This window comes from Diceros bicornis, chromosome 10 (assembly GCF_020826845.1).
Source record: "Diceros bicornis minor isolate mBicDic1 chromosome 10, mDicBic1.mat.cur, whole genome shotgun sequence".
NCBI lineage: Eukaryota > Metazoa > Chordata > Mammalia > Perissodactyla > Rhinocerotidae > Diceros > Diceros bicornis.
Window position 1 is genome coordinate 83,339,650 of NC_080749.1, and position 22,410 is coordinate 83,362,059.

At 45.0% G+C, this 22,410-nt stretch overlaps 1 protein-coding gene and 1 long non-coding RNA gene across 4 annotated transcripts in view; one reads left to right on the forward strand and one right to left on the reverse strand.

Moving 5' to 3' along the window:
- CMKLR2 (chemerin chemokine-like receptor 2) overlaps positions 1-10,213 on the reverse strand; it is a 38,332-nt gene extending 28,119 nt beyond the window's left edge. For 2 of the 3 annotated variants that reach the window (XM_058549679.1, XM_058549677.1), the window contains exon 1: positions 9,259-9,460. The gene's annotated coding sequence lies outside the window, so the exon portion shown is untranslated. Of the gene's footprint in view, positions 1-9,258; positions 9,461-9,777 lie in introns of those variants that run through there. The other variant, XM_058549678.1, reaches the window with a different exon arrangement.
- LOC131411017 (uncharacterized) lies at positions 9,629-11,345 on the forward strand. The gene is made up of 2 exons (XR_009221454.1): positions 9,629-10,134; positions 11,118-11,345. It is a non-coding gene; the product is annotated as an uncharacterized LOC131411017 (long non-coding RNA).
- The last annotated feature ends 11,065 nt before the right edge of the window (positions 11,346-22,410 follow it).

Sequence of the window (22,410 nt, forward strand, 5' to 3'; positions counted from 1 at the left end):
TTGAATTGTTTAAGCTGAAGGAGTCTGAGAAACAGCAGGTGCAGGAAGGATTCTCTGACCCTCCCTGTGCCCGAGGAAGGAGGGTCCTTGTCTCTGAGGAAGGACGGATGCTGAGAGGAGTCTGGACAAACAGGCCTTGCTCTGTCTCCCCAGTTTACTCCCTTAGCTCACACCCTTCATCCTATCATGTTTCCACAACTTCTACTCTTCATCAAACCTCGCGCAAAAACACAGGTTTACTGTTTCCTCAGGTCTTCCTTTTCTTACGAAGGCTCCCATGTCACCTACAACTTACATTAAATAAATTTGTAGGCTTTTCTCTTGTTAACCCGTCTTTTGTTACAGGCGCTCCAGTCAAGAATTCAGAAGAGGAGGAAGAAAAGATATTTTTTCCTTCCCTACAATAGCAAATCAGAGACAGTGGTCACAGATACCATATCATTTTTCAATTACAATCAATTCCAGTTTCTTCGTCTGTGATGGGGGGAGAAAACGCATCAGTAAACCACTGGAAGTTTGCTGTAAGAATTCCACAAGATGATGTGTGTGAGTTTAGCACAGTGTCTGGCTCACAGACAAGCTTTCCAATTGTGAAATGTCATTGCTATGATCTTGCTTCACTAATCCTGTTATTAGGGAGCATCATGAAATAATGCACATAACTAACATATGACTTTGTTGAAAGGTGGCAAATTCTCGGGCTTCCAGCTAATTTAATGATCAATGGCTCTAAAGAGAGCTTGTTATCTAAAAATAACATTTGGGATTTATGTTTCATTCTAAGGGAAAGCATCAGCTGAGATACCACCATGAGCAACAAAATAATGGTTTCCTGCTGTTACAGTAAAGCTACATTGTGCTCATTCCTTCCTTTCCAAAGTAGGATACTCTGATCCTCTTCTGCTAAAGGAGTCTGTTTATTTTGCACCAAATGACTTGTGTAAATGAGTTCATTTCTTGTGATGGAGATCAATACAACATAGCTGGGCTTCTTGCTGTAATCTCACTGATTTGCTATAATTCAATTGGCTAGAAAACACATCAATTGTCTGGCTTACCAAGGAAAAACCCAGCTTTTCCAAAGAAAAAGGCATTCTCTTAGGTTTATGAATAAGTTACCTACTGATTGCTTGAGCAAAGTATAAAAAGGAAGAAACGGTCATTTTTTTTTTTTTGTGAGGAAGATCGGTCCTGAGTTAACATCTGCCAATCTTCCGCTTTTTGCTGAGTAAGACTGGCCCTGGGCTAACATCCATGCCCATCTTCCTCCACTTTATATGGGATGCCGCCACAGCATGGCTTGACAAGTGGTGCGTCGGTGTGCACCCGGCATCCGAAGCGGCAAACCCCGGGGCCGTCGTAGCGGAGCACGCACACTTAACTGCTTGCGCCACCAGGCCGGCCCCAGAAACTGTCATTCTTTAGGAAATTATTGAGAGCAGTCAGCGGATTTGAGCAGGGTCCATTTGCCCTGGCTAGAAAATAGATCTAGATTTTAAAAATCAGGTTTTTGCTAATTTAAGGCTGAAATAAATGAGTATGAATCTTCTTACAAATATTCTAATACAAAGTTAAAATGGAGAGATACTCTATAATTATTTTTTTTCCTCTCTGTGTTCTGGGAGATGTAATACATTTCTGAGGAAATCTGAAAATACCACTTTCGTATAGTGTTGGGGATATTATAATCCCTCCTATGAGACCAGCAGTTTCATGTGTGTGCTGAAATGCCCCCTCCTCATTCAATCTTTCAAAAAACAAGAGGCAAATGATGGAGAAATGCCATGTTTATACATGAAATATTCCAGAGCAAGGCATCCCTCCCAGACACAGGAGGAGAGGGTAGAGAGAGCTTAGTCATTTTATTGTCTTCTAAATTTTTCACATCTTCTTGGTTAGTGCACGTAAAGAACTGTAATTAAGTATACACTTTGTGTGTGTGTTGATTGTGATCAAATCACTCCAGAAGTGAATGGTTTTATTTCGAATCAAGCCATGAAATGAAAGCCCATATGGGGCATAAAGACAAACATTAAAGTCATGTTTAATATTTATCTGCACTATTGGATAATAGAATCAATAATTGATATCAACTTAGTATTTTCCATAAGGTAACCAAACAATTGATTTGACTAAGCTTTTATTTCCTGAACTTGGTAGTGGTTTTGGAATTAAGGAGAAAATCACCAGACTTCTACAGAGTGAGCTGTACTTTCAGACACTACTTTCCTAAGTGGACTCTCGCCTGACCTCCAGCCTCCGCCCAGCCTGAACCAGAGTCCCTGCTCCTTGCTCTTCACTCACAGTTTTCAGCTATGTGTTTGCAGGCTTATTTGATGAACATCAGGCTGTGGTTTGGTTACCTTTACACATCCAGAGCCGAGCACAGTGCCTGGTGAAGAGTGGAACTCAACACCATTTACTGACTGGCCGAAAGACTGTTCAGTGGGTTTTGATAAAAGGCATTCATGCCCATGGGCATTTTGGCAATAACTAACATTTATTTTTGTCTGAGAAGGCAAAGGGGAATTTGAGAAGGGAATTTAAGTACTTAATTATCATCGCCTCCATTAGTTCCTGTTTTCAGCTCCTCTTTCCTACTAAAGGTGTTAAAAAGGAAGTTGAACACCTAAGGAAGCTAGCCTCACTCCTGAGAGATGCGTTAAATCTGCTCAGCCACTTAATTAGACCTGGACTTTTGAATGAAAACAGGTCCCATTTCCAGGAAAACATGATGAGATTTTTCTCCAAACTGTTACCAAGAGCAAACAAGTTCACTATAAACCATATAGTTCTCTAGTCATATATTGCTTATAATTAAAACCAGTTTATCTAACTACATTCAAAAGGAAGCAAATAGCAAGCACATCTAATTATGTAAGTAGCATTTAACAGATTACCGTCATACCTAACATTTCCTGAGTACTTGTTGAGTACAACACAATGCTAAGCACTTTACACAAATTTTCACGTTTAATTCTCCTCCTAACAGTCCTGTGAGGGACTATTACCATTTCCAGGAGGCTAAGGGAGGTTGGGCAATTAGCAAAAGTAGTGAAGCCGACGTAACCGAGGGACCAGTTTAAACCGACCCGTCTATCAACAGAATGTGAAAGTCACCCTGCATGGGCAGCAAGCCCACACAGCAGTCATGTAGCTGGAGCGAGTGCAGAGGAGAAAATCTTGACCGTAGATAACCCTGGAACCAAAGATTCTCCCCCCCACAGAACCAAAGGACCGGGAGATGAGGACTCTCCTCAGAAGCGAGGGGCCCATTGTCCAGGAAGATCTGGTGTTACAGCCCCTTCCACACTCACCAAAAATGTGTAAAGCCCTCCAAATGGAACCTGCCCCGCCAGTGCTTCCACATACCAGCCTGTTCCCCAACCTCTAAAGTCTCGTCCAAACCCTGGATCGGGGAGACAGATCTGAGAGCCGTGCCTCCTGTCTCCTTGATAGTCGACCTCGCAATAAAGCCTTTTCTTTTCTCAAAAGCTGGTGCCATAAGTATCGGCTTTTCATGTGCGTCAGGCCCGGGCCCTCTTGCCCCGTATCACGGAGACAATACTTCTGGGTCTGTCTGGTCTCGGGGTTTCCTTCTTAATCCTGTACATGAGGCCTCCTGCGGTAATAATCTGGTAATGTGTTTATTTCCTTTACTGAACTGTGAAAGCCTCGAGGCAAGGACATTTACTCATCCTCCTGTTTCAAGCACAGAGCAGACGGCAGGAAACATGATGGGTGCTCCATAAGTTTAGTGACTGAGGGGGAAGTGCTTTCTCAATCATCAAAATATAGTACGTTTAGTACAGTTTTAATGTTAAATAGAGTTAACTATATAATGTGTATAAATAAAAAACACAGATCGAACAAATATTTATATAACAAAAGAAATAATTGTATATAAATATATCAAACTATTTTTTATTAAATTAGTAATCTAGGTTTTATGTTGAAGCATAAGAAATTGCCATTTTTTTGGTCAAAAACAGTCAAGATCAAATAACAGCACTTTTATATGGTTCAACCTAATGAAAAAACTATGTCAACTCTTAGTTATACAATTAAGCAGAATGCTCTGTTATCACATTTTTCCCACTCAAATAGAGGTTTATTATTAAAACTGCCAAACAGAAAGTTTCATGAAAAATTAAGGGTGTCCTATTTATAAGCACTCTCTTCTGGGCCCAACAATCTAACTTTATACACAAATTATTTTTCCTGTCTTTAGGGACGAATCGGCCCTAATGAAAATTCAACCCCACAGGTATTTATTAGATTTGACTGGGGCTCCCTGTCTCTTCCAAGCACTGGGCTGCAGAGCTCCCTGCACAGTCCTTCTCCACGGAGTCCTCCTTTCACTGTGACCTCTGCCCGTATCCCAAGACCTGAGGCACCCCCTAGTGTTCCTCAGACACTTTCTGATGATTACATTACACGTGTTTGTAATGATCACTTCTTGTTGAGTACCAAGGTCTACTGTATGCGACTGTGTAAAGCATTTAAAATGGAGGAACCATACCCAGCTGATTCAGTCATTATACTAGGTGACTGACTGGTTGACCACGGACAGTTCTTTAATAATTTTTTTGTTTCTTGCATAAAAAGAAACACAATTAGAACTTCACAGAGTAGGCCTGGCGGCCGTTTTAAGCACACATGAGACCTGCTTTGCTTCTGCAGGATTCCCGAGGGAGACCACGACCTCTGCTTATCGAATTCTTTACGTCTGAACTTCGTGAATGAATGGCTCTGGCTTCACCTCACTTTCAACTTTGTCGTCTAGGGGCAGCCATTTTGCCGGTGATCCCAACCAGGCCTCCGTTTTTGGTTCTAAGAATGCCCACCTGATCCATTGTGGGCCTGAATTCTCCTACTCTACCGCAGTCTTCAATTTAAAAACTGCACCCAAAGCAAAGTCCACTTGGCGACCTCCTGGTCCCACTTGTGTTAGCCTGGCTTTGAGCACAGCTGTATTACTGGCTTGGTTAAATTCTGAAAGACGGTATATAGATCAGCACCACTGGTGTTACAGGTGTTCAGGACTTAAGTGAGAACCTTCTCTGCAGAATTGAGTTAGATGTGGGTTCCCTAGAGGAGAGCAGTCGGCAGTGCTGTCGAAATAGCACAGTGAAAAGTGGACAGTGCCATACAAATACATTTCTACTGTAACCTGAAAATTTCCCCGTTGACAATGGGAACAAAGGGGGTAGTATTTAGAGTTTTAATTCGGGGTTCATAGGGGTGTCCCCACCTGCTGATGCAGAACCCACTGCGTTTGCCCAATAAGTATATCATCTCTGAGAAGAGTTCACTAGAAAGTATTTCGGGGCCTCCAGGAGGTGAAGCACACGTGCTTGTACACCAGTTTGCTCCTCTTGGGCGCAAAGACTATCAGGAGCACGGCCAGAGCACGGGGCTGCTTGCCGTGTCAAAGCTGGGCGGAGCTGTGCGCTAAAGTGAGGGAGTTGGGCTGGAGGTGGAGGAGACCTGAAGTAGGGCTGCTTGTGCCCTGACGTTTTGGGGGAAACAGCTAGGAATTTTCACTTGCCCACTGCTCTCGCACCCCCTCCTCTCGGAGGTCCACAGCTGTTCTGGGCTCCTCCCCCCACCAAGTCCTTCCACGAGGCTCCTCAGGCCAGAAGGACTTCTGGTGGGCACACGCCCTTGGATGCTCAGTCAAGTCCATGTCTTTTCATCTCTGATGGGACACCAATGCCCACCTCTCAGTCTCACCTCCTCCCTGGCCTGTTACCTTGCACACTCCCGTTCCCCTCCCTCCCTCCGCTCTCTGAACTGCGTATGCTGCAGGAACTACACACTTTTAAAGCCCTTTAGTGTATAACTTAAGTCTGTGTCCCAGGCAGCACAACTCGAAGCTCACTAAAGGGCGAGAACTTCCACTAAAATCCTGTGTCTTCTCCCACCACACTGGCCAAGGCTTCAGTCCATATTTGCCTGAATGAATGTGACGTGGCCTCTCTCAGTTAATGACAAACAAACAACCCCCTCCTCCCCAAAATACGGAAAATAGCAGACTTCCAAATAACTACCAAATTTTCCAACCTCCATCTTCCTTTGCTTGAACATGGAGGTGAAAACGGAGACTAAAACAAAACAAAATTTAAACCGTTCAGAAAGCCCTAGCAGGCCTTATTCATTTGACTTGATGAATTCCTTTATCACAAACCAAGTCTGTGTTTGCACTCGTGCTGTAGGGTTGCTGTCTGCAGCGTTTCAGACACTCAAGGTCACATGGGCCTGTTGAAGTGTTTGCTGAACGGGGGGCCAAGGAGACCAAGGCTGGACGGTTGGCTCTCCCCTGGGTCAGTCTGCTTCACAGTGAAACTTCCATGGGCAAAGCGAGGCCCCGTGTGACCCCTGCCCTTCCATGCTCCAGTTAACCATCTGGACAACATCCTCATTTGGCTGACGGATGACTCAGCATTTCCAGGAGAAAGTTGTGCCTGAATCATGTGTACTGTGTTCCCACTGACACCATTTTCTTTAACAATGAGGAGCATTTTCATCTTACATGAGTATCAGTGGAATAATCAGAACATACCCTGAGCACTGAAGAACACGAAAAAATAGCCTGAGTAAAAGATGTGTCTCTCCCAATATTTAGTAGGTTCCGACCACATGTGCTGGGCGCCCACTGCATACGCTGCACTTCGAGATGACTTAACAAGCAGAGGTCAAGAAAAGGGAAGGAACCAGCCCAGCAGGTTTATTTTAGAGGAAAGGAACCCGAGATCCAGAGTGTGCTCTGCCTCAGCCGAGAAACAAGCTGGAGGCAGAGTTGGGATTGGAGCTCTGGGGTGACCGGCAAAAATCAAACAGCAAATGTAAAGATGTTGTGCGGCCACAGGCGGGAGGCGTGTTCGGAAACTGTCCAGTTTAAGAGAATGCTATGTTAGTATCTTCATTTGATTAGTTAATGTTTTTCCTATCTTTTAAATTTTTGTACCATCAGTATTTATCCTGGTCTTAGCTTTTACAACTATTATTAGAAGTTTTACGAGGCAGAAACCTTTACTAAAGTTAATGTCACCAAAGAAACCAGGTAAATTAGAACTGCAGAGCCCCCACAGATTGAAGGGTTTAACTTTTCATGGTTTATATGAAAATTGAGCCCTGAAGAAAAAAATAGATAGGAATTTGCAATATTATAAAGTTTTTAAATAATAAAAGTAATGGACTGTTAGAGAAAGTTTGGGTGAAAAAGAAGGAATATATCACCTGAAGGAGTCCAGCTTATGCCACAGTGGCATCAAAGTGGCATCAGAAGGCATTTGAGGTCTCAGAAGAACTTAATTGTCATAAATCCCCTCCCCGGGCGCAACCAGGGAAGACTGACTCTTATCACCAGAGATGAGAAATCTCCACACCACACCTAAGCAGACATTATCACGTATCACCCATCTATTCTACCAAAGGCCTATTAGTCTTTCTAAAAAGTCATTTGTTTTCCCATAAGTGCCCTTTCTCCCTCTACCATTCCCTTATTAAGAAGTCTCTTGTTTTCCTGCAAGAACATTTCTCCTTCCCGTGCTCTGTTAAGATGGTATATAAGGCCCAAATTCTAATCATCCCTTTGAATCACATTTTTCTGTGAACTCCCCTATGTACCTTAATAAAATATGTGCTTAAATTTTGTGTTTTCTCTTGCTAATCTGTCTTTTGTCAGTTTAACTTGCAGGGCCTCAGGAATTGAACCTAAGAAGGTAGAGGAAAAGTTTTTCCTTCCTGACAAACCGTCAGCGGGCCATCAGCTTAAGACAACTATTGTCAATTTTTCATATTTTCTTCAATTTTTTTCAACTGCATTTATTTTTTACGTAATTATAATCATTAACATTGTAATATAATCACCCATCCATGATGCTACATAACCTTCCACATTATGATTTCCTAATGACTGCAAATATTTCATTGAGATGATACATAATAAGTTCCTTAACTAGCCTCCTACTGTGGGGTATTTAGATTGCTTCTGATTTTTTAAAATTATAAATAATTTGGAAAAAAATCTTTGAGCATTAAGCTTTTCTCCTTTTAAAATTACTTCTGAAGGTTAGCTCCAAATGCTGTGGCCTTTGAAAGCAGAATATTGGGTTAAATTTCTACGTCAGGGAGATGACAATTAGTGGTAAAGTAACATAGAAATGTATGACATTCTTTCATAAACTAAATGACTTCAGTCTCAGGTAAAATCATAAGTAAAGGCCATGAAAAAACTCAAAATCCATTCAGGGTCTGGACGATGTGCAAACAGGGTGAGAATCATTCAGTAAGAGGAATTACTCGAACTAGGTAACTTGAGACCCAGAGAAAGGTCCTTTGGCCTTTTTTTCACAGAACAAACAGAAAAATACTAGTGGATTTAATTTAGCAACAAGTTTGTGGAAACTTGGGCTAATGAGTTTGTTTTAAGTGAAAAGGGCCAATCTAAGAGAGTAATTGCTGATGCAAGTTCTGTTGTCAAACCCTCATTTGGTTTTCACTAGCTTTCATTTGGAGGAAAGAATAAACTATTAGACAAAAAGCCACTGGTGCTCGCAGTTGTCTGACCAGCAAAGGGACCATCAGGTCAGCGGAGCCCCCCTCCCAGCTCCCTCCCCGCATTTGCGCTGTCCTCCCTCAGGAGAGCCCCGCCCGTTGCTCAAACAGGCCATTGGCTATGAGACTTCAAACATGCAGCAAAGCAAAGCGATGTTTGTTTTGAAGAATCACAAGTTATTCATCTTAAAAAGGGGGGGAAAAACAACCAAACCCAATTATAACTCAATTTAGAACTTTTTCCTACCTTGTGGTCAAAGAGGGCAGACTCAGTTTTCACTCGAGAGACCCTGTCTCCTGCTGGATTTCTCCACAGTGAGGCTTGACTAGTTCTGAGTCACGGCTACTTAAACCCACACTCGTGGGCTGCAATTTTCTAGGTAAAGCTGAGGAAGTTACTGAAAGTTCTTCTCTGCCCTCCCACCCTCCACCCCAGCCACGGCCTCATGTTCTCCCAGTGTTTTAGATTAATCAGCAGCTGTAGCAAACTCTGTTAGGATCTTCCCTAAAAACTCCTGACAGGACCCAAAATCAGACTCTGCACACAGCTTTTCCTAAACCATCAGGAGACTTTTTCCTTTTTGCCAGCGGGTGGCTAGTCCACACTCTTGTTTTGTGAATAAACTGTCTGCAGGAATCTCCCCAGGTCAGCTGCACGTGTGCCAGTGTGGGGAAAACAAACAAGGAAGCACTTACCAGCAGTGAATCTGCAGGAGAGACGCCGCTGTGATGCCTGGGTGTAACCTCAGCTCCAGAACGAAATGGGGGGTGGTTTTCAGAGCGGCTGCGCGTTGTACGCTCCCCTCCCAGCCTCCTCTTTTGGCTTTTATCTGGCTTTTGAAATGCCCCTGTGGAGAAGGATGTTGGGTTTTGTTTATGTGGTTCTGTCCTCCCCGCCACCCCATACAAGTTCATCATGAATTGCAGGAGAAAGTCAGCGAAGGAACACACTGCACAGATTAGGTCTGGAGCTCAGTGACTGCGGGTGTAACTGAGGTTTGTTTTTTGAATGGAAATCCTTGCTGTTGGCTGCAGGGCCGCAGGCTGAAAAGCAGCGACGGGAGAGGGCTCCAGTCCCTCTTTTGTCAGGCTGGGCTTTTGCTTATGAAAAGTCAAGTTCAACTTCATTCCAAGGGGGAAGGAAGAGACCCTCAGCACGTCGGAGGAGAGCCCTGCAAACACACGGCCAAGGTCGGGCTCATGCGCAAGGCTTACTGACGGGGTGTCAGCGTATTTCTGGTGGTGAGAAGTGGAATCATGTTAGTCAAGTGTGTCTTTCAGTATTTATTTCTTTACTTGGGTGGATTGAGAGAGAACTTCCCAGGCTCTGAGGAAGCTAGAGGTTTGCCTTTTATCCCTCCTCTCACCCGTGTCCCCGAGGCAGGACTCAGAAGTCAGACGTGCAGGGGTGAGCAGCACGGAGGCCGATGTGAGCAGGCCTGGATGTGGTCAGCTGCCCTCTGCAGAGCTAGCTCGAGCGTTGTGAGGTCTAACAGCAGCCTGCCCAGGTGACATTGGAAAGTGAGCATTATCAGGTCATGGCACATCATCAGGCACGTGTGGAACACTCAGGTGAGCTCCGGAGAAGAGCAGGGTTTCACTGTGTGAGACACTCCAGGGCCACAGACGGCGCCACCCCAAACACGCCTCTTTGGCACGAGGATTGTTTTGAGCTGATTATTTTTAAGAAACTGCAGACACAAAGGAAGCTCTGAAACTGGAGTAGAAGTTCCCTTTTGTGAGGGAAATCTCCGTTTATAAAGGAACTTTGCATTAGAAAGGGGGCTGTTACCAGTACCGTCCCACCCGACAGATTTACCCTCACAGCAGGGACGACCTTTGTTTACCCAACATTCCTCATCTCACCTTCCGGGAATTGCCTCCCCCCTCTAAGCCCCAGACCCCTGTCCTTTTCCTTCTCTCTAGGTGGCTTGTAATCCTCAATCTTCTGGCCGCCTTTTGAGTCTCATATCTTTGTGGGGCTCCTGTACGCACATAACCAAAATTGCTTTTTTCTTCTGTTAATCTGTCTTTTTTACAGGGAGATCTTAGCCAAGAACAATGACAGGTAGAGAGGAAATTATTTTTCCTCCCCTACAAGACCAAGTCTAGAAAATCGAAAGCAGAGAGCCTCACTGAGGGGGGAGGGTGGGGTGGGAGCCCATGCGAGCCCATTGGAATAGTCCTGGGGGGCCGGTGCGCTTTTTCAAATACAAATATCCCTCGGCCCTGTAAAGACATACACTCTCCCACATTTGCCCCAGTCCTTTCATTCCACAGAAATAACCACCATTAATCATCGTGGCATCTTCCTTTTCAGTGCTGAGCACGGACGTGGTGGTGCAAGGGGGCCATGGTGGAGCGCCGGCTAGAGGCTCAGGTCTGGCCACCAGCCCCCGCTCCTTCGTATCAGCAATATCAGTATTTACTGATAGTTAAATGCTATCTTCTGTAATCACACAAAAGCATAATTTCACCCACAAAAGACATTTTGAGGAGAATTTCAGGAATTTGTGGTTAGTTTACGTGGTTTTGTGTTTATTTTTTGGTGGCAGAGCAGGAAGCATTGAGAAAGAAGACAAGAGAGTCCACGTTCAGCGAGCGGTGACCACGTGCCCGGAAGAGTTCCAGCACAGTCCAGACTGGAACCCAGGAGAGCATAAGCATTTTTATTTTTATGTTCTAGCTACTGCCTAAAACGACAGAGTTGAAACATATGCTTACTTAGCTCTGAAATTGGTCCAAAGAAATCAGGAACCATAAATAAATCTCTTAGCCAATGAGCCCTGAGTTTGCTGTGTGTTTGAGGAGCCCCATCGACATGTGAGGCCTGCATGTAGTTGATCCATTGTTCACAAGGAGTCGGATCTCAGCGCTCAGACGAGCTGGAGATAACTCACCTGCCCCGAGAGTTCTATGCTGCAGCAGACATCAGCCAGGCTGTGGGGTGCATCGGGTGGGGGTGTCAGTTCCGGGAGATCTGTTGAGAGCCTCTGTCGTAGGTCGTAGGTCGCAGAGTCGGAGCTCAGCCCCAGGCATTCTGACTCCACACACCATGCTTTCAAGAGACTTGGCCATTAGACTATCTGTCTCTCTATGAGAAGAGATGTTTCCAGAATTGAGTGAATGGAACGAAGGGGCAGGAGTAACTTCTGGCAGATAAAAAGAATTCAGGACAGTTCTACCATTTTCTAAATCATTGCAAGTTCTCTGAACCTGCTGTGTTAGGATTTTGTGGGGTCTCTAGAGGGCGTGTGTGCGTGAGCAGGCCTGTAGGGCCGGCTGTGCTCAGAGGAGAAGAGACACAGTGCCTCTATCATACTGTTTTTGGGAGCAGGATGTCTCTTTCCCTAAAAATATCTTTTCTCCACTTATGCTTGAAATTTCACTGTTAGAGAATTGTTCTTTTGAAGAGATTACATTTTAAAAGAGGAGCTTTGTATTAGTCTAGTGATGTCCTTTTTTTTTTTTCTGTGAGGAAGATCAACTCTGAGCTAACATCCATGCCAATTCTCTTTTTGCTGAGGAAGACTGGCCCTGAACTAATGTGTATTGCCAATCCTCCTTCTTTTTTCCCTTTTTTTCCCCAAAGCCCCAGTAGATAGTTGTGTGTCATAGTCGCACATCCTTCTAGTTGCTGTATGTGGGACACGGCCTCAGCATGGCCAGAGAAGCGGTTTGTCGGTTTGCGCCCAGGATCCGAACCCAGGCCGCCAGCAGCGGAGCGTGAGCACTTAACCGCTAAGCCACTGGGCTGGCCCCTCTAGTGATGTTCTAATAGTGAGAATGGATTGGGCTATTTTAAGACAGTCAATCTCTCTCCCCACCCCAACCCCACCAGACAAAATTGGGGTCAGCAGCATGGCCTCCCATTGTGTCATATGATCAGGGATGCCATAGTTCTTTTCCTTTCTGGTTTGATGTTAAAACAGCACCCTTGCCCCCAATACCTGAATACTCTGGTGATAGAAATTTCAGAAACAGATCTTTGGGAGAATACAATTGGTTCACACTGATTATTGTTAATGATCGTTTCTAAGCTTTTTGTCGTTGTTTATGGAAAAAAAAAAAATCAGCCCAGAACATAACAACTGGAAAAGAGGTATTATTACACAAATGAATATTTTCTTATAAAAGAAGCTGATTTGTGAAAAATGGAGAGACTTCCCTCCTCTTCAAGTTTTCCCCTTGTCACACGGGGGGAATGGCTGTCCCTGGGTCAGTGTCCTCCAGCCTGTCTCTTCAGGGTGGGCGGGCCCGGATGAGACGTGGGGCCTCTGTTGGGTTGAACAGTGAGGCTGGAACCACGCAGAGCTTTTCCGAGGGGCTGAAACAGACTCACGGCCGCAGACTCAGGAGGTCACCCCGAGGGGCCACGCCCACCCGGCCCTACCGGGCAGCTTCCATGCCATTTAGATCTCAGAATTCCTAAGGACAAGGCCTCCTCCAAATTCTTGCCTTTACGTCTGTCTGCCCTGCAGGCCCTGGGCCTTAAGGACACTCAGGGAGCAGGTTAGAGGCTTCAGCGGCACATCTTTCTAATTAAGAGGCACAAAGCCGTGATTGCCTTGCGGAAACGTGGGGGACAGCTGCCACTGCTACGGCCAAGTTGAATAAACCTTCTCTTGTAACTCGCCCAACGCCGAATCAAACGCGATCTACACGCCAGGATTTAGCTACGATCTCAGAAGGCCCGGCCTGAAGCCCCTGGAGGGCAAAGCAAACTCTCCCCTGAGCCTGCAGCTGGGGGAGCTGAGGGCCGGCTTGGGGCTCTGTGCTCCGCCTCTTTGTGGTTCATCATTTCTCTGGGGGAACCGGCCGCAGGACCCTGAGTCTTGGAAGAAGTATTTCCTCTGTTTGTAACCACGGAGGTAAATGATCTTTTAGCTCATGCCCTGGAAAGAGAATGTGGCTTGTCAGTGGTTAAACAGGTCTGGTGTGTGTCACCCAGTCAGCCACGTCTCGGTGACACCGTCCCTGGTCCCAATTCAAGAGAAAGGACGGCTCTGGAGTTCAGGCCGCTCCCAGTCATTACTCTAATTATGCTGCTTTCCTCGTTAAACTGCAGATTCTGCACATGATGTAAGTGTACGTGGATTTTTCTAACATGTCACACTTTGGGAAAGAAAAGGATAGGAGAATAAAGCCTATTTTCCGGACCTCTTTTCCGGGTTCCATGACTCCTTGCATTTTTCGTCAGGAGACGGTGGCCTGCGGTGTCCTGCAGCTGTGGGTCTGTTTTGTCTGGCTGCTCAGTGTTTTCTAGAGCTTGAATTAATTTCCATCACTTAAAAATCAGGAGATCTTCCACAGCCGTTTAGATTACTGGCTCCTCATGAAAACATTGCCAGATTTGAGTAACAATAGGCCTGCGTCCCACAAGGATAGGCTGGAGCTGGCTGAGAGAGGCGGCCCCAGGACCCTGGACTGCTCTTGGCTGGCCTTCCTTCCAGCTCCACACCTCTCTCCCAGGCCCTCCCCACTCAGACAGCATCCATCTGGACCCTCCAGGAATTTGCACTCCTGCCTCGACTCCCTTCCTAATTCTTTTCTTGTTGAGTCTCTTCAATTAAGGAAAATTGAGTACACAGAAAGATAAATCATCGGGCAATCATTTTTATTGCATAAGAGATGTTAGGTTTGTTCATTTAAAAAATATGAATCCTCTATGTCTCCCTAGTAAAACCTGAATGCATTATAAAATATGATTAAATTAGCAAAACCAGCTTTCACCAGCTGAACTATGGAACAGTGGTGTCCAAGGCAGGTGGCCTGGAAGGGACGTGCCCGTGCGGGCAGTGAGTGAGTTCGCTGTGGGGTACTGAGAAGCAGTGTCAGACCAGCCAAAGCCCTTCTGCTTTTGTGGTCACGGGGTGCCAGCAATTCTAACAAGGGCGGTGATGAAATACTCCTCCCTCAAAAAATCTTCTGTTGGCTTAAGCTCTAAAAACATTGCTGGGATTACTGTGAGTTTTAATTACATATACACTTATATATATCTAAAATTTAATTTTTTAATAAACAATATGTTTTACATGAAAGTTAATTATTCTTATTTTAATTTTTGTTACTTATTCTTTAATAGACAATGTATTTTACACGGAAGTTAATTGAAAAATCTCCCAATGATAGAGCCACTCCAGTGCCACGCGTGGACTCAGGGATGCTTTCTATTGAGATGAAGCTGGTAAAGTGTCCAAATCACTGTGCAGGTTGTGTTTCCACCGAGATGCTGCATGTGCATCTCGACAGTAGATCTGAAACACACACGACGGACAGTCGTGCTCAAGACGAAGAACAGAGCTGAAGGCACATCAGCCTCTTTATTCCACGCCACCACTTGGCATTTTTAGTTGTATTTAAAATGTAAAATGGTGAAACCAACAGGGAGCTGCCAGGAGAACTATTTTTTGTTTGGCAAGTGTAAATTTTAGTCCACAGACAAACTTCTTTTTACTGAATTTGGATAATATTTTTTAAATGGAAAATCATTTTAAAAAATCATTTTAAAATGAGAGTCAAGAAGTGAACGCATTACAGCAATGACGTGATTTAATAGTTGCCTATGTTAAACTACCTCTGCAGGCGCATCAGTTTTATTAAAATGCAGTTATTAATTGCTGATCGGGGGAGGAAAGGTAGCTTTCTTCCCTGTCCATCTAGGTGGGGCCCCTGTGACAAAAGACAGATAAACAAGAGAAGAGCATACAGATTTACTTAGTGTAAGTTGTATGTGATACGGGAGCCTTCACAAGGAAATGAAGACTGAAGAAATGGTTAAAACTGAGTGTTTTTATGCTGGGTTTGGTGAGGAGTGGAGTCATGGGAAGACGTGATAGGACAAAGGGTGTGAGCTAAGTGTTAGGGAACTGGGGAGACGGAGCAAGGCCTGCAGTTCCAGAGGACACCTCTCAGCGTCCCTCCGTCTTGGGACAAGGATGCTCCTTTCCTCTGGTACAGGGATGGCCACCTCACGGGAGGGTGTTATGAGCAGCTTCAGGGAGGGTCAGAGAGTCCCTCCCGCACCTGCCGTTTTCTCAGACTCCTTCAGCTTGAACCATTCAATATGCCAAGGTGCCACATTCTGGGTAGCATGTCCTGAGCCCTGTCACTGGACAATTAATTGCATAAAATGTTATTGTGTCAGACTGTAACCTAGGGATCTACGGTCAAATTATTAGTTACACATAAAAACTGATGAAGAAATAGTCATTTGTTTTTCCTCTTTTTGTACTATAAATATGTATTATTTATTTATTCTTCATTTTATTTCCTGGCATAATTATATAGACAAAGTTCAGTAAATGAAAATTCTCACCATCTTCATTTCTTTTTATTTCATTTCATGATATTTCTGAAAATAATTTGGTCGTATTGAGGAGGGGGCACTGAAAATCGATCTACTCCAGGTGTCAGTGTACAGGCATACCACTGCCATGGCACACAGGGACTGACAGGGTAACATAGGAGAAGAAAAACTTTTCCTCCACCCTCTTAGGTTTTGTAGCTGGGGCCTGTGAATTAAACTGACAAAAAGACAGATTAACAAGAGAAAAAGTTTATTTCTCATGCACACAGGGACTTCACAGAAAAGAAGTAAAAACCCAAAGAAGCAACTAGGCTTGGGAGCCTATTTACCATTTTAATAAAGGGCAATAAATTGTGGAGAAAGGGGGTGGTCGTGCTTCTAGGGGTGATACCCTGTGAGAAGGTAACTAGGAAATGTATGGTAGATAAGAGTGATTTAGTAAATGCTATGGTCTGACTGTCTATGTCCCCCCAAACTTCATGTGTTAAATCCTAACCCCCAAAGGTGATACTATCAGGAGGTGGGGCCTCTGGAAGGTGATTAGGTCATGAGGCAGAGCCCTCATGAATGGGATTGATGCTCTTATAGAAGAGGTCCAGAGAGCTCCCTTGCCCCTTCCACCAGGTGAGAACACAGCGAGAAGGCACTGGATGTGAACTGGGAAGAGGGCCCTCAGCAGAACACCGCCACGCTGCAGCCTGATCTCAGACGTCCAGCCTCCGGAACCATGAGAAATAAGTTTCTGTGGTTTATAAGTCACCCAGCCTGTGGTGTTTTGTTACAGTGGCCCAATCGGACTGAGACAGTGAGGTTTGTGATGCAGACTCCAGTGAGAAGAGTCCTTCTCCTCTTTCCCGTCCAGGAGAGGGAGGCACCTACCTTTACAGAGGGAAATTGTGTCCTGCTTCCGGGCAGAAAGAAGGAGGGCAGAGAGCTCCTCCTGTGTCTGCTGTCTCTTAATTGTCTTCAACTCAAAATAATCCTCCTGCCAGAGGGGCGTGTTTTGGGGTGGGATGTGCTGATCCCCTTCAGTAACCACATGAGCTCAGCAAGATGTGTCTATGTCCACTGGGTTTATTCTGCTGTGTTGGACCTCTCTGTTCTGAATTTTTTTTAAATTTCCTTTTTTTTTTGGTAAGGAAGATCAGCCCTGAGCTAACAACCGATGCCAATCCTCCTCTTTTTGCTGAGGAAGACGGGCCCCGGGCTAACATCCATGCCCATCTTCCTCTACTTTATATGGGACGCCACCACAGCATGGCTTGACAAGCGGTGCGTCAGTGCGCACGGGGGATCCAAAACTGTGAACCCCAGGCCGCCGAAGCAGAGCTCGAGCACTTAATTGCTGCACCACCGGGCCAGCCCCCAAAATTTCCTTTTTTTAAAATTGTGATAGAAAAACACATAACATAAAATTTGTCATCTTAACCACTGTTTTTTGAGGAATATCGGCCCTGCGCTAACATCTGTTGCCAATCTACCTCTTTTTTATTTTTCTCTCCAAAGCCCCAGTACATAGTTGTGTATCACAGCTGTAGAGTTGTAGCTCTTCTATGTGGGATGACACCTCAGCATGGCTTGATGAGTGGTGAATAGGTCTGCATCCAGGACCCCAACTGGCAAGCCCCGGGCCGAGGAAGCAGAATGTGTGAACTTACTGCTACACCACCAGGCCAGCCCAATATTTTTTTTTTCTTTTTGGTGAGGAAGATTGTCCCTGAGCTAACATCTGTGCTCATCATCCTCTATTTTGTATGTGGGACACTGCCACAGCATGACTTGATGTGCGGTGTGTAGGTCTGCACCTGGGATCCAAACCCATGAGCCCCGGGCTTCCGAAGTGGAGTGCGTGAACTTGACCATTATGCGACCAGGCTGGCCCCATCTTAACCATTTTTAAGTATACAGTTCAGTAGTTCAATATTCACATGTCATAAAACAGATCTCCAGAACGTTTTAATCTTCCAAATGTGCAATTCTATACCCATTAAATAAGAATTCCTGTTTTTGTACTGAATTTTTTTCTCTTTCTTTTTTTTTTGCTGAGGAAGATTGGCCTTGAGCTAACATCTGTGCCCATCTTCCTCTACTTTATATGTGGGATGCCACCACAGCATGGCTTGATAAGCGGTGTGTAGGTCTGTGCCCGGGATCCTAACCCATGAACCCAGGGCCGCAGAAGCAGAGTGCATGAACTTCACCGCTACGCCACTGGGCCGGCCTCTGTACTGAATTTTTAACAGAAATTTCAACAGACAGGTTGGACACAGGAAGGACCCCAGGCTAAGTAGCAGGAAGGGCGTGTGGAGGGTGAGGGCCCCAGCCCCACAGGGGCAATGTGGGTGGAAAGACAGCGCAGCAGGTCCTGACAGGGGACCCTGACTTGCCAGGAGCGGGAGGTGGGGGGTGGGATCCTGCAGAGGCTAGAAAGGCCGGCCGTGGTCTCTGCCACAGTCGTTGAAGATGCGGGATGTCCTTCACGGGAACTGCCCGTGGAACGAAACGAGCTGCTGGCTTGGGCGTTATCGCTCTGCGGTCAGCCTCCCGCCATAACTCCCCCACCCACCCGCTCAAAGGAACTTTTAAAATAATAACTTTTCTCTACTAAAAAAGTAGTATGCTTATCAAAGAATATCCAGAAAATACAAAAGAGCATAAAACGACAATTAAAATCATCCTTAACTTCACCATTTCAAGAAACCAAACCCTTGACATTTTGGCATATTTTTATATTTTAAAAATATTTCTGTGTGGTTAGGTTCTACTTGCAATTTTATAATGCGCCCATTTTGCTTACGCCGTATTTTTCCATGTCATTCATTGTATGTTATTAAAAACATGTTTTTAATGACTGCCTAATAGCACATTCTACAGATGTTCTTTAAGGCGTGGGGTTAAAAAGTGGCAACTTTGTTGCCGTCCTAGGACACGAAAATTGCAGTGGTCCATCTTATGCTGGAACAAAGGACAGCCAAGCTGGATCCCAAAGATAAGCACATTTTAAGAAACTTTAAAGTGGAAATAAAACCCTAGCACAGGCTGCAGTAAGCAAATAGAGACAGAATCTGGCACTGTCAACAAACAACTTAGAAAGCTTTTCCATAAAATTAAATAATTATGTCATGTGTTATCCACTACATTTGCAGCAGCATAATTACAATGATGAGGCAAATATAATATAACGGGACTCTATATTTTAAAAAATGTTAAGTCACGCCAAGCATGCTTTTTGGTGTTGCCCAGCTATTAAGCCATTTAACATTTTCCATTTAAATATATGAGGCCCAGGAACTAAAGTGAGGAGAAATTTTTGCTGAATTATAAATATATTGAAATGGAAAAATGGAAGCTTCTCTTGCACCCTCCGGAGCCAGTTAGCACCAGAGCCCAAGTTTACAGCCTCAGCTAGCGCCCACAAGCCCTCTCCAGTGAACACAAGTTCACGGCACTTTAAAACACAATAAAAAGAGCATACGTAGTATGTTCTTTTCTTTCCCATCATTTCAGCTATCAAAACGTCACAATAAATGTCACACTTGGAAATTTACCTGGAAAGAACCCCAAATTATTATGGTGCCAATGCACATAAGGGTGATCAACACGAAAAGCAGGGCACTTATGGCCGAAACAGAAAATGGAAATGGCTTTGAAGAAACTACTGGTTGGGAGAGAATGCAGAGTCAGACTGATGGAGTGAGTGACACTGCCCCTGAGGTGAGGGGCCCAGTCCTGAGAAAGGCTGGACCACGCTTCCCAGGACAGGTCTTTCCTCTCCAGAGCAGAGACCTCGATTTGGGGACTGTCACCTGTTTCAGAGGGAGAGGGGAAACCAGCACACGCTGACGGCCAGGTGGTGGCTTTAGGAGAGCCTAGGTTCTGGTTCCACTGCCGCCCCACTAACGGGCTGAGTGACTCGGAGAGAGTTTCTGAAATTCTCCGAGCCCTGGCTTTCTTACCTGGAGAGTGGGGATAACGATATTATCTACATATTGTATGTCACAGTGCTGTCGCGAGGGTTCAGTAGGATGGTACAGAAAGCACGTCAAGAGTCAGGTCTCCATAAACATTATGTTATGATATTGCCACGAATTGCCCAAGCTGCTTTCCAGTTAACTATCGATTGATAAGTGCTGTTATTACCTATTCACCTTGGGACAGGGGCCACCATTGCCTCCTCAAAATCCTTCCTTCTTTCTTACCATCAGAACCACAGGTTTATTTAGGACGGCAATGTATCCAGCAGTGTATCTGCGTCTCCAACTTCCACTTTTGTGGAGGACGGCCGCCATGATTTATGTGGAAAACATGAGCTGGGGCTTCAAGGAAAGCTGGCTGTGCTTTGGAGGCACGCCCTGGAAGGTCGCCATGATGACTGAAGCTTCCGTAGCTCTTTTGGAATTACAAGGGAAGGAGAGAAGTTACAAAAATCTAGAATCCCGGAGATGTCAGCCTTGAAAATCTCGAGGCACTGAAGTAATACCAACAACCTTCCACCTCCAAACTTATTGTTTCTTGAGCTACAGGCCTTTAGGTGTTTAGGTCACCATTACTCTGAGTTTGTTGTTGTTATATGTTACCAAAGCAAATTGTAACTCACGTACATCACATCATGCTAAAATCCTTGAAAAGTAATGACAACTTCATTATTCAAGGTATTGTTATAATAAAGTGTAATTGTGTGAGGTAACCTGAGTAAGTTTGTTTTTGAAACAAACAGAAAACCTAACGGACTGAAGATCAACCTCTCAGTGAACTGGCCTCCTGGTACAGGCCCTGTGCATGGTGAGAATGGGTCAGGGCGGCGAACCTGGTAGTGCTCTCACAAAGGGAAACGGGCCAGAGAAATCGGGCCTTGCCCTCGGAGTAGAAACCCGGACGGTCATTTTTATAGCTCATCAGCTGATATTCTGTATTATTACTATTTTCCTAAACTCGTTGTCTGATGAATTCATTGTTCAGGAGGATTTCAGCTCAGAAGCGATGGAGAAGGCGAGGCGTGGAGGAGAATGATGGGCCTCAGGAGCCTGGCAGCACAAAGGGGGTGGCTTCTACTCGAAGACAGTGCCAGCAGCAACAGGTGAGCTCCTGGTGTTGTGTTTCTGGGACATGAGAGAAACCCGAGAATGGTACCCGGATCGGCATTCTGAACCGATCGTGTCCTTGCTCGGTGTCCGGGGAGGACGTGCAATCAGAAAGATGAGCCGTGCCTGGTCCCCAGAGCTCGGCTCAGCGTTCCTTATTCTCTATTCCTGTTTGCTGGTGAGACAACCCGGGTTTCACAACATGGGGTGGGAATGAACTCAGCGGCTCTGTGTGGGGTGTTTGAGTGGTGGACACATCCACGAGGACCTTCGCCCCAACCTGTGGAGGTCAATGTGACCAATGGGTGACCGAAACTTTCAGACGGATGTCCTGGCCAGAAGCCCTGAGGGAAGTCACAAGTCACATGCTCAGGAGGACGTTTTTATTGGCTCAATCTGTTTTAGCACCCCACTGTTCTTAGCTAAGCTGTGAAAGAGCAATAAAGAGTCAGAGACAGCTCCCAGGAGAAGAGCATTTATCTCATCCTAAGTTTATTCTCACTGGTCTTAGGAGACAAGCTTCTCTGACGACTGTTGGCAGCGTCTTGAGACATCTTATTGTGCAGCCACAGTGTCCAAGATGATGCACAAAACACGAAAGATGAGACCATTGCTTCCCGGCCTTCTGTCCTGCTGCTCCAAATTATGACCTAATTTAAGTGGAAGGAAACATTTTCTGGGCAGCCATTCGTAGACGTGTTGCATGTATATGGGAATAGAACTGGCAACCACATTCTAAAATTGTGAATCATTTTATGACATTAAAAAACAAGCTAACTCAATTCTATGCTATTTATTTGAGACACACCTAAATCAAAGAGATTATGGTACCTCAGCACAGTGGAGTCTTCTGCAGATGAAAAGGAATAAAGAACATATCTATGTACTGATGTGGAGTGTTCAGCAAGATATATTTTAATAAAGAAAAGATAGGTCCATAACTGTGTCGTAATATGTTGCCTTTTGAGTAAGACATGATGTGTGCTTATGTATGTATGTATATGTGTGTATTGACAAAGAGTCTTTGCTTGACCAGACTTTACTCTGGCTCCTCTGAACTCTCTCCAACAAGGATTCTTTCTTGTAGAATCCAGTTTTAGCAAGAATCCTGTTAAATCATTTTAGGAGAATTCCCCAGTGATAAATAGCAGATAAATATGCTAAATTAGCAGCCTCTTTCTCAACCACCCAAGAAATGCAAGCAGTTTCCAAGCCTTCGGACTATCCTGAGGTCCCATCGCAAGGCCCGAGATCGTTGGTGGGATTATTCACCCTCCCTTGAGGGAGAGAACTTCTTTAGGATGACTTCTAAGGAAATCGTAAAAGAGATCTGCACGGCCCAAATAGCAGCTTCAGACTTGGAGAGAATTGAATGGAGAAAAGCTGGATCTTTAATCCACCTCAATGGACCTTGGAAACACCAAGATGGTGGCTTGGTAGCTCCTGGGTCTCTCTTGA